Raw genomic sequence first — 12,855 nt, 5'->3', positions numbered from 1 at the left:
AGAAATTGCAAGAAGCTCTGGGTACCAAGCTGCATTTTAGCACTGCTTTTCACCCCCAAACCGATGGTCAATCCGAGCGGATAATTCAGATACTTGAGGATATGTTGAGATGTTGCATCCTCTAGTTCAGTAGTTCATGGGAACGGTACTTACCTTTGATTGAATTCGCTTACAACAATAGTTTTCAATCAAGTATTAAGATGGCACCTTACGAGGCTTTGTACGGTCGTAAATGCCGTACACCATTGTTTTGGACCGAGCTCGGTGAAAGTAAAATTTTCGGAGTTGATTTGATTAGAGATGCTGAACAGAAAGTAAAGGTAATCCGTGAAAGTCTGAAGATAGCCACGGATCGTCAGAAGTCGTACGCAGATTTGAAACGAAAAGACATCGAGTATCAGGTGGGAGACAAAGTGTTCCTTAAGGTTTCACCTTGGAAAAAGATACTCAGGTTCGGCCGTAAGGGCAAGTTGAGCCCAAGATTCATCGGGCCGTACGAAATCTCCGAACGAGTTGGTCCGGTTGCGTATAGATTGATTTTGCCCCCAGAGCTTGAAAAGATTCATGACGTCTTTCATGTTTCGATGCTTCGACGCTATCGATCTGATCCATCGCATATAATTAGCCCATCAGAGGTTGAAATTCAAGTCGATATGAGCTATGAAGAAGAACCGATGCGTATCCTAGCTCGTGAAGTGAAGGAGTTCCGAAACAAAAGAGTTCCGCTAGTAAAGGTGTTATGGCTCAAACACGGGATCGAGGAAGCTACTTGGGAGACCGAGAGCTCGATGAAAGAACGATACCCAAACCTATTTACCGGTAAGTTTTTCGGGGACGAAAATTTCTTAAGTGGGGGAGAGTTGTGACAGCCCTAAATTGACCCTAGTCGGGAAGTGGTTTCGGGACCACAAAACCGAGTTATGAAAATAATTAATTGTTATATTCTATGCTTATTATGTGTGTACATGCATATGTGGAAATTTCATTCCCTAATTTTGCCAATTGTATGAGGAATTATTAAATAGGGATCAACATGAGACATGGTGAAATATGATAGGCTAATTTTAAAGGGCTTATTAGTGCATGTCAACACAAAGGTGGACTTGCATGTCAAATTTGCCCAATTCCCTTATAGTGGCCGGCCAAGATGGATTGATGATGGGCAATTTATTTGTTGAATTAGATATTATAATAGGAAATTGGGTTATTGGAGACATAATGAATAATAGAAAGAATGGGAAGAAAACAAAGTCTTAACTTTGTTCTTCTTAGCCGAACCAAAAGGGAGAGAAAGGGGAGCAAACATTCGGCCATTTGAAACCTAAGGAAGGTTAGTAAATCAAGTTAGATTTTTTTGAAATTCTAGTTTGTTTTAGGTTACTCATCATGCTACTTACTTAGCCCATGCCAAAACTTTGAATTTGGATGGTTGAATTGAACATTCGGTTATGGTAGATAAGGAAGGAATTTGATTTTTATCTTTAAGTTTTGATGAAGAAATTGTTGATGAAAGAAGTTGATCTTGTTAAAAACTATAATTTCTAATACTCATATGTGTAATAGCCGAACCTAGACTTTGCTTAATGTCTTGAGCAAATGCCGATTGGGTGTTTTGAAATGGATAAATTAGGTGCTTGATTTCCTAAAGGTTCGGCATAGTACATGATATTTTTGTTAGTATGCTTTCGAAGAATTTGAGTAGTGTTATGTATAAGTAAGATTATTACGTACGGTCTTGGCGGTATATATGTACAATTGATCTATTTAGCTAATAATATCTAGGGTGATAAATAATTAAATAATATGTATACAAAGAATGTGTGAAAGAGTGAATTGCCAATAATCTCTTTAGGACAGCAGCAGTAAAGTGATTTTGGAAAAATCACTATAAATTGTGGGAGTTGAGTTAGAAGCTGAGTGAATTATGTCATTAAAGCTTGAAGAGTCTATTTTCTTACAAAAGAAACTATAAAAACAAAAGAGTTACCGATCTTGAGATATTTGAAGTATTGTGGGGCTGAGTCAAAATGACTGCTGGATTCCCTGTTCTGTTTTTAGAAAATCATTATAAATTGTACAAAAATGATTATAAGATAAAATTTATATGCTTAGACTCCTTAATGAGTCTAGTTTCAAATGAGATTAAATACAATACATTTGGAATTCTGTAAAGTGAGAAATTGGATTCGTAGTGAAGAGTGGTCAGAATAGTCAAACAGTGAAATAGGGGAAACTTTAAGAAAAATCTGGTATTGATTGGCCAAGCCTAAAATTCTGAAAATTTTATGGATGGAAGATATACGAGTCTATATTCAGGGAAAATTAACGGCAAGTGATTTGGAGTTTAGTAGCTTTAGTTATAAGTAATTTAGTAACTACTGCTCAGGAAAACAGCTCGTAGTGAATATGTGATTTTGTTGTAAACATTAATGAAAGTTTGCCGATGAATTATTTATTGATTATTATAAAGCTTACTATAATCTATGTGTGTGAAAGTCGGATCAATATATATATATTATTCTGAAAGTAATACTTGAATAGTCGATTAATGACTATTTTAAATTTTGTTGAACTTAAGCTCAAGAGCAAAGGGGAACTAGATCCGATAAAGGGAAGGAAAAAGTAATTGAATAGCCGTTGAAGTCGTTCGACGACATTTGAGGTAAGTCTTCGAGTAATGACCCTACTTGAATTATATTGAAATGAATAGTCATACTATGACGGATAGTCGAATGTGCTTAGAGACTATCTTATAAAGCCAATTGAAATCATGCTCTTTGTGTGTGGCTACTGAGCCGAAAATTGAAAGGTTTAATAAATGTTTTGTGTTTGAGCCTTAGTAACGAAGAAATGATATGGTTGTGTTATGATTATTTATATATGTGTGCATGAGCATTGGATTATATCCGGGCTAAGACCCGAAGGCAACTATGCGAGTTGATATATCCGGGCTAAGACCCGAAGGCAATTATGCGAGTTGATATATCCGGGCTAAAACCCGAAGGCAATTATGCGAGTTGATATATCCGGGCTAAGACCCGAAGGCAACTATGCGAGTTGATATATCCGGGCTGTGACCCGAAGGCAATTATGCGAGATGATATATCCGGGCTAAGACCCGAAGGCAATTATGCGAGTTGATATGTCCGGGTTAAGACCCGAAGGCAAATGTGTTTGCGGCTGTATTCGGTTAAATACCGAAGAAACTTGGGTTTGAATGTGAGCGTTTTGTGCTGTAACTAATTTAATAATTATGCTTGACCAACCCGAATGATAAGGTATGTTTGCATGTGCATTGGAAAAGTCGGTTCGTTTTAAATAGTATTCGTGCGATCGGCTAACGAATTTTCGGCTTTTAGAAAGGTTGATACCTTGTGTATCTATGTTGATGAAGTGTGAAGTAAGTATGATTATGAGAATGTGTGTTATTAAAGTGATTTAGTTAGCTATGTGAATGTAATACTGTAGTCAAAGCCGATTTCATTACTTGAGACTTACTAAGCTTAAAATGCTTACCCGGTTGCTTTGGCTCTCTGTTTTATAGATTTTGTTCGTTAGCTATCGGTTTCGGGATCAGCGAAGTCGAAGTCATCTACACTATCAAACTCTTTTGGTACTCTTTTAGTTGAACTCTGGATATGGCATGTATAGGACTACCCCCTGTTGTTTAAGTTCTTTGTGATGTATGTGTGTAAAGCCATGCGAAAATGGCTCGTGGAAGTGGAGTATGGCATTAGACCATTTGTGTTTATGTATGTATATATGGTTTCACGATGTGACTATGGATTGAAATGGAAGTGTTGGGCTAATGATCAGCCATTGGAATGGCTAAATATGATCACATGTGGACCTATGTATGGCAAAACCCTAGTTGGTCCATGGTAACCACAAAATAGGTAAAGTTTATCTTGAAAACAGATTTTGACAGCAACAGTGGTGTAGAATTGAAAAATCACATAAATTCGTAGGAGTGGAATTAAATAGTGAATAAATTATGTAATCGAACCTTGATGAATCTACTTTCATATGGAAGTAACGAAACAATTATAGGAACAGTACAGAAAGAGATATTCGGGTTCTTGTGGAACAGAGCCAGAACAGTTTCTGGATTCACTGTTCCGCCTTTGGAAATTCACTATAAATTGACCAGAGATAATTAGGGGTCATACCATATATGTATGGATTCCTCTCTGAGTCTAGTTTCCATAGAAACAAACGGCATTAGTATTGAAGCTCTGTGCAGAGAGATATCCCAGTCGTAATGGAAAAAGGTCAGTGTAGTCGACCCCTGTAACATGAGAGACTTTGACTAATAAACTGTACTAATTGGCCCGACCAAAAATTCTAGAAAACAATATTTAGGTGGGGACATGAGTCTAGTTTCAGGGAAAAATCACAAAACTTATTTTCGAGTTGTGAAACTCAAGATATGATTTTTGAAGCGACTAGTACTCAGACTGGGCAGTGTCTGGAAAAATTTTTAAAAGTCTGTCAACACCTCGTATTCGACTCCAGTGACGGTCTCGGGTTCGGGGTGTTACATAGCGAGCCTGCGATTGCGAAAACAACTCTTAACTACTACTGTTAGAAAACATCTGCTTAATTACTGAAACTATGGGTTAAATTGCATAAAATTTCTTAACCAGATTATACGCGAAGTGCTAAGGCTGGATCTTCGGCATCAGGTCACATGCCCAACGTTGAGGCAAGAGAAGCATCGGCTTCATCAGTACCCGAGATAGGGTCGTATGATCGAGCAGCTGGAGACGACTCATTTTCCCAAGCAATGTTAAGGATTGTAGAAAGGGTCACTGGGCCAAACATCGCTAATGGGAGCCGAGGGTCGATTTCTGAGAGACTTCGGTCGATAGAGCTGAGATCTTCAAGGGTATCACGAGAGTAGCACTGAATGTGGCTGGATATTGGTTGGAGGCCACCGAAAGTGTAACACCCCTTGCCCGTATCCAACGCCGGGACAGGTTCGAAGTGATACAGGACTTAAACTCAACCAACTATATAAAATTGGGCTGTAAAGTTTTGATCAATTTAAAACTTTTCATTTCATATATATTTTGTCCTTTAAACGGGCTTATGAGGCCCAAAACACGCATTAGAGACTGTTCGGGACTGAACCGAGAACTTAAGAAAAACTTAGAAAAATTTCATGGTTTAAGGCTCCACACGCCCGTGTGGGTATAGAGCACACGCCCGTGTGCTAGGGACACGCCTGTGTCTCGAATCCGTGTCCAAAAACTTGGACATTTTTCCAATTTGGTTATGAACAAATTGAAGCCACACGGCCAAGGCACACACCTGTATCCTATGGCCATGGCCTTCATAAGGCTGAGACACATCGCCCTGTCTCTTGCCTGTGTGCTTACTACCGTGCATACTGACTTGAAAAAATTAGGTGCAGGGGACACACGGCTGGACAACAAACCTATGGGGGCGGACCGCGCGTCACACACAGCCTAGACACACGCCCGTGTGTCTACCCGTGTGGACAAATACAAGGCTATTTTCCAAGCCATTTTGTCCCCCTCACAACACATGCATGCATACTTATACAATAGCATACAACATGACAAAATTAGGCACTTAAACATTCCTAACATGTCATGACCATGGCAATTTCACATGCAATAGATATCATAGATTTTACTCACATCTTTACCACATTCATGCCAAAATCATTATAAGCTCATCACATAAGTCCATAGCACATGTATGCATTTTAAAAATGGGTTTACAACCCCATAATCAAAATAAGTCAATACATTTGGCAAAAATAATATCACATACTCAAATATTTAAACTCCTATACATGCTATAGACTAAAAGTACTTGAAATCACTTACACCAATAGCAATAGCTTGACAATGTGAAAATATCTCCGACGAACTCCAACCTGAGCAAACCTGGAAACCCTAGAGAACATGGGAAAGGAAAGGGGTAAGCTTTATGCTTAGTAAGTTCATATGAAAACAATAAGCAACTCATTAACATGTTTTATCCAAGTTCCCAACATATTCTCAAGTCATGATAAGCTATCTTCTTGTACAATAGTTAATAAAATATTTGTATCTGGAGCTAAGAAACTCTAAATTAAGTTCTGTTAATTTTCATTTAAACTAGACTCATGTAACTTTCTATCATAAAATTTCCAAAATTTTTGATTTAGCCAAATAGTACAGTTTATTCCTCAAATTTACCCCTGATTTAGTGTCTGGTAGTTCTGAACCTTCTGTACTAAAGTTCAATTATCTCATAGGACAGGACTCGAATAATGTTCTTGTCTATTTCTATTAAAAATATACTCATTAAGGATTATAAAACTATACACTATAACTCATAACTATTATTGTAAAATTTATAATGATTTTCTCAAATCAGAATAGGGGATTTCGAAGTCATTCTGACTCTATCTCACACAACTTCAAATATCTCATTATAGGAAATTCTTTTGCTTACATGGTTTCTTTTATAAGAAACTAGACTCAGTAAGATTTAATTCCATATTTTATTTAGCCTCTTAACTCATTTTCCACTATTTTTAGTGTATTTTCAATGTCAGACTATGGCTGCTGTCCAAAACTATTTTAGTGTAAATAAACGATGCTAAGTTTATCACACCATATTAATTCATTTCCACCACTTTGGTAAGGCTACATATTCATACATCATAAGTATAGACCTATAATCACAAGGTCATCACAAAATCATTCTCATAGACATGAATTACCTATTTACATCTTCATCAAATGTGCATCATAAACTGAAATCATATCTCATGAGCTTGGCATACATACCTGTGTTACTCAACATGCTCATATTCATTCCTTACTAATCATATAACATGAATTGAATTCAAATCTCATCAATTTCATGTAAGTACCTGTACCATTCACAATATGTTCATAACCTTTCTCATTTAGCTTAAACCGTAGCTCTCATCGTTGAACCATTCGGAAAGCTATTGGATATTCACTAAGCCTCAAACATAGGGTATAATGCCAATGCCATGTCCCAGACATGGTATTACACTGGCTCTCACATATCCGTGCCGATGCATGTCCCAGACATGTCTTACACTAGCACATCTCGTAGCCGATGCATGTCCCAGACATGTCTTACATTGGCTTACATCTCAAGGCCGATGCATGTCCCAGACATGTCTTACACTAGCTCTCGTTTCAATGTCGATGCCATGTCCCAGACATGGTCTTACACTGGCTCTCATAATGTGGTTGATACATGTCTCAGACATGTCTTACACTAGCACACACATATCACCCAATGTTATTGCATGAATATCCGTTTATTCCTAAGATTCAACCGGGAGGTTCCTCTACATCAATTCTCATCATGCATAATCATTTCCACAATCAAGCAATTTATGCTATATCAATTCAAATACGTGTAATAATGATGTAGTTGTATTATTTACATACGACTTACTCGTTTCTATGGGATATCATATTCCATTGAATTTCTAATGTCTTCTACCATCACGTGAATGTTATTAACTTTGGAATCACTTTCATCATACTCAATATCATCAACATATAATTTAATATAACCAAAGCAAGATAGATTCAAGTATATTAACAATAACATGGATAACATGCTTATTTAGTCATACGAACTTACCTCGACACCAAATTGGTAAAAGAGGCCTAAACATCAATTTCTCGTTTTTCCTCGTTCTAAGCCCGAGTCTCGTTTTTCATCATCTATAACATCACATTTAACTTATTAACACAATATAATAATCAAATTAGTCCAATGACACATTTTGGAAAATTTTTTGATTTTGCCCCTATACTTTGCCAAAATTACCAAATTGCCCTTAGGCTCGTAAAATGATTTTTATCACATTTTCTTACTCTTTAAGCCTAGACAAATGATTTTCATAACTATAACAACTTACAAATTCAATTATTTCACACATTTACACTTATTTAACAACTTTGCAAAATACCCCATTTTAGGTGTTTTCATGGAAACTTCTTTCATAAAAGTTATTTATAACTCAGAAAAAAACACATATGCTTTCATGGAAAAACCCTAGACTCTTAATCATTTTTCAAAATAGCCCCCTCTCTTGAAAGCTCATGCTTTAGGGGTTCCAAAAATGCAAAAATTATCAAGAAAGACATTAAAAAACACTTATTAGCATGGGAGTTTCTTTGATGAAATTTTCTAGGTTCTAAACCCCTTTCTTGGCTGGAAAAATTGGTGGAGAGAAGATTAAGAAAAGATGATATTTTCTTTTCTTTATTTTATTACTTATTTGTCAAATAAGTCACCCAACACTTACCTAACATATTTGACCATTTAATTCCTTGTCTCATAGCCGTCCATCACTCTTTCAATGGCATAATTTCACATTAAAAACCCCCAATTAAGATACAAGGCAATTTAACACCTTTAGGTATTAAAAAACAACTTTTACTTTTTACGCGATTTAGTCCTTTTTCGAAATTGGATTAGAAATCGCTAAAATTAATATACCAAAATTAACATGCACTTATAAAATCACATTATAACACATAAAATAACATCAAAATAATTTTCTCCGGCCTCAGAACAGTGGTTCCAAAACCACTATTTTGACTAGGCCCAAAATCAGGCTGTTACAGAAAGGATAATGGACGACCTGGATTGCATTTCCGAGCAAAAACTGAAAGGAGCACTGTCGCTGTTGCGAGAGGAAGCTTACTAGTGGTGGCTTACCATGAAAGAAGGCACTCAGCCTGACCAGATAACCTAGGAGTTCTTCAAATCGGTGTTTCAAAGGAAATATGTGGGTGCAAGCTGCGTGGATGCCTGCAGGAAGGAATTCTTGAACTTGACTCATGGAGACCGATCTGTGGTGGAGTACGAGGCAGAATTCTTACGACTCAGTCGGTGTGCTAAAAGAATAGTGGCAACAGATTATAAACATTGTGTTCGGTTCGAAGACGGCCTCAGAGACAGTCTTCAGGTAATGATTGCTCCTCAGAGGGAGCGAGATTTCGTAGCATTGGTGGAGAAAGCAAAAGTCACTGAAGATGTAAAGCGTACTGAGCACCTAAACCGAGAAAGAGAAAGGGGCAAAAATAAAAGGGACTTTGAGCCCTCTAATTGCGATCAAAGGACTAAGAGAAGGACCAGAGTGGATGGGCTGGTTAGAGAGGGGCCCTCTGTTGCTACTACTAGGTTACCAGCTTGTGCTATTTATGGAAAAAGTCATGCAGGAGAGTGCTAGAGGAGAACAGGAGCCTATCTGAGTTGTGGTTCCATGGAGCATTGTCTCAGAGAGTGTCCCAAAAGACCGGATTAGAGGTAAGTATTTTGTAGAGGTAATTTACAGCCACCAAGGGTTGGGTAGCAGCCACTTAGAGGCCATGATCCGTCCAATGGTGGAAACAGTTTGGGTTGTGGAGCACCAGAAAGAGGTGCTGATCATACTGAGGCAGGGTAGCCAGCCTTGGTTTATGCAGCACGTCGCCGAGAGGATGAATATGCTCCAGATGCGAATACTAGTACGTACCTTATCTATAGTGTACTATTTATTTATTTTGAAATTAGAATTAGAGTGCACAGCAGAAGTGTAGTGGTGTAACCTGAGTTGTGCGACTATTGGTGTAACACCCTGAACCCGAGACCGACACCGGAGTCGAACACGAGGTGTTAACAGACTTTAAACCCCTTATAAAAATATTTCCCAGACGCTGCCCAATCTGCGTACTAGTCGCTTTAAAAATCATATCCTGAGTTTCACAACTCGAAAATCAGTTTCGTGATTTTTCCCTAAAACTAGACTCATATGCCCATCTACATATTTTTTTCTAGAATTTTTGGTCAGGCCAATTAGTACAGTTTATTAGTCAAATTCCCCCATGTTACAGGGATCGACTACACTGACCTTTGCGCATTACGACTTGGATATCTACCTGCACAGAGCTTCAATACTGATGCCGTTTGTTTCTATGGAAACTAGACTCAGAGAGAAATCTATACATATATGTTATGACTCCTAATTATCTCTGGTTAATTTATAATGAATTTCCAAAGTTGGAATAGGGAATCCAGAAACCGTTCTGGCCCTGTCTCACGAGAACCTGAATATCTCTTAACATACTGTCCATATGATCGTTTCGTTACTTTCCTATAAAAATAGATTCATCAGGGTTCGTTTACATAATTTATTCACTATTTAATTCCATTCCTACTATTTGTAGTGATTTTCCAAATCTACATCACTGCTGCTGTCAGCATCTGCCTTTAAGGTAGACTTTACCTATTTCATAGTTTCCATGATTCAACTAGCCCTTTTAGCATGAGTAGCACAAATGATGATGGTGATTAACCATTCCCATGACCAATCCTTGTCAAGCATATTCACACTAAATGATTATAACATTATACTCAAACATATATAAGCCATTTTCGCATGGCTAACCAAAATTATACAAGTCCAAAGGGTCCATGACCCACAACAAACGGGTAGTCCTATACATGCCATATCCAGAGTTCAACTAAAAGAGTACCAAAAGAGCTTTGATAGTGTGGATGACTTCGACTTCGATGATCCCGAATCCGATAGCTAACGAACAATATCTATAAAACAGAGAGCCAAAGCAACGGGGTAAGCATTTTAAAGCTTAGTAAGTTTCAAGTAATGAAATCGGCTTTGACTAAAGTATTGCATTCACATAGCTAAATAAATCACTTTAATAATTCACATTCTCATAAGCATACTTACTTCACACTTCATCAACATATACACACACAAGGTATCAACCTATCTAAAAGCCGAAAATTCGTTAGTCGATTGAACGAATATTATTTAAAACGAATCAACTTTTTTTTTTCGAAGCACATGCAAACATACCTTATCGTTTGGGTTTATCGAGCGTATTAATTGAATTTATTGCAGCACAAAACGCTCACATTCAAACCCAAGTTTCTTCGGAATTTAGCCGGATATAACCACAAGCTCAATTGCCTTCGGGTCTTAACCCGGGTATAGCAACTCGCACGAATGCCTTCGGGTCATAGCCCGAATATATCAACTTGCACAATTGCCTTCGGGTCTTAGCCCGGATATATCAATTCGCACAAACGCCGTCGGGTCTTAGCCCGGATATATCAGTTCGCACAAATGCCTTCGGGTCTTATCCCGGATATATCAATTCGCACAAATGCCTTCGGGTCTTAGCCCGGATATATCAATTCGCACAAATGCCTGACCCGGATATATCAATTCGCACAAATGCCTTCGGGTCTTAGCCCGGATATATCAATTCGCACAAATGCCTTCGGGTCTTAACCCGGATATATCAATTCGCACAAATGCCTTCGGGTCTTAGCCCGGATATATCAATTCGCACAAATGCCTTCGGGTCTTAACCCGGATATATCAATTCGCACAAATGCCTTCGGGTCTTAACCCGGATATATCAATTCGCACAAATGCCTTCGGGTCTTAGCCCGGATATATCAATTCGCACAAATGCCTTCGGGTCTTAGCCCGGATATCATTCAAATGCTCATGCACACATATATCAACAATCATGACACATCCATATTTCACTTTCGTTACTAAGGCTCAAATACAAAGCATTTATTAAACCTTTCCAATTTCGGCTCAATAGCCACACACAAAGAGCATGATTTCAATTGGCTTTATAACATAGTCTCTATGCACATTCGACTATCCATCATAGTATGACTAATCATTTCAATATAATTCAAGTAGGGTCATTACTCGAAGACTTACCTCGGATGTTGTCGAACGACTTCAATGGCTATTCAATTACTTTTTCCTTCCCTTTATCGGATTTAGTTCCCCTTTGCTCTTGAGCTTAAGTTCAACAAATTTTAAAATAGTCATTAATCAACTATTCAAGTATTACTTTCAGAATAATATATATATTGATTCGACTTTCACACACATAGATTATAATAAGCTTTATAAAAATCAATAAATAATTCATTAGCAAATTTTCAATAATGTTTACAACAAAATCACATATTCACTACGAGCTGTTTTCCTGAGCAGCAGTCACTAAATTATTTATAACTGGAGCTAAAAAACTCCAAATCACTTGCCGTTAATTTTCCCTGAATATAGACTCGTACATCTTCCATACATAAAATTTTCAGAATTTTAAGCTTGGCCAATCAATACCAGATTTTTCTTAAAGTTTCCCCTGTTTCACTGTTTGACTAATCTGACCACTCTTCACTACGAATCAAATTTCTCATTTTACAGAATTCAAAATGTGTTGTATTTGATTTCATTTGAAACTAGACTCATTAAGGAGTCTAAGCATATAAATTTTATCTTATAACCATTTTTGTACAATTTATAATGATTTTCTAAAAACAGAACAGAGGATTACAGTGTCATTCTGCGCTATCTCACACAACTTTAAGTATCTCATTATCGGAAATTCCTTTGCTTACACGGTTTCTTTTATAAGAAACTAGACTCATTGATCTTTAATTTCATGTCTCATTCAGCCTCTAATTCAAATCCATAAATTTATGGTGATTTTCTAAAGTCACGTTACTGCTGCTGTCCCCAAGCAGATTATTACCATATCAAACACTAACATTTGCATTTCACCTTACTAGCTAGCTTAGCAAACCTTAATTTACTACTTCATGCCAAACCAAAGATCACATTCGGCACTTTCATCCACCATTCTACCAAGCTTGTAATATTCAAACACAACCAAACTCACATTCGGCCCTAGCTCATAACAAGGTAGCCGATTCTTTTTCCTTAGTGTCTAATGCTCACCTATGATTCTTTTTGTAGTTCAAACACTCCTCTATCATCATTCACCTAACTTTAACATG

This window comes from Gossypium hirsutum, chromosome A10 (assembly GCF_007990345.1).
Source record: "Gossypium hirsutum isolate 1008001.06 chromosome A10, Gossypium_hirsutum_v2.1, whole genome shotgun sequence".
NCBI lineage: Eukaryota > Viridiplantae > Streptophyta > Magnoliopsida > Malvales > Malvaceae > Gossypium > Gossypium hirsutum.
The sequence above is the reverse complement of the archived record's forward strand: the minus strand, read 5'-3'. Positions refer to the sequence as shown.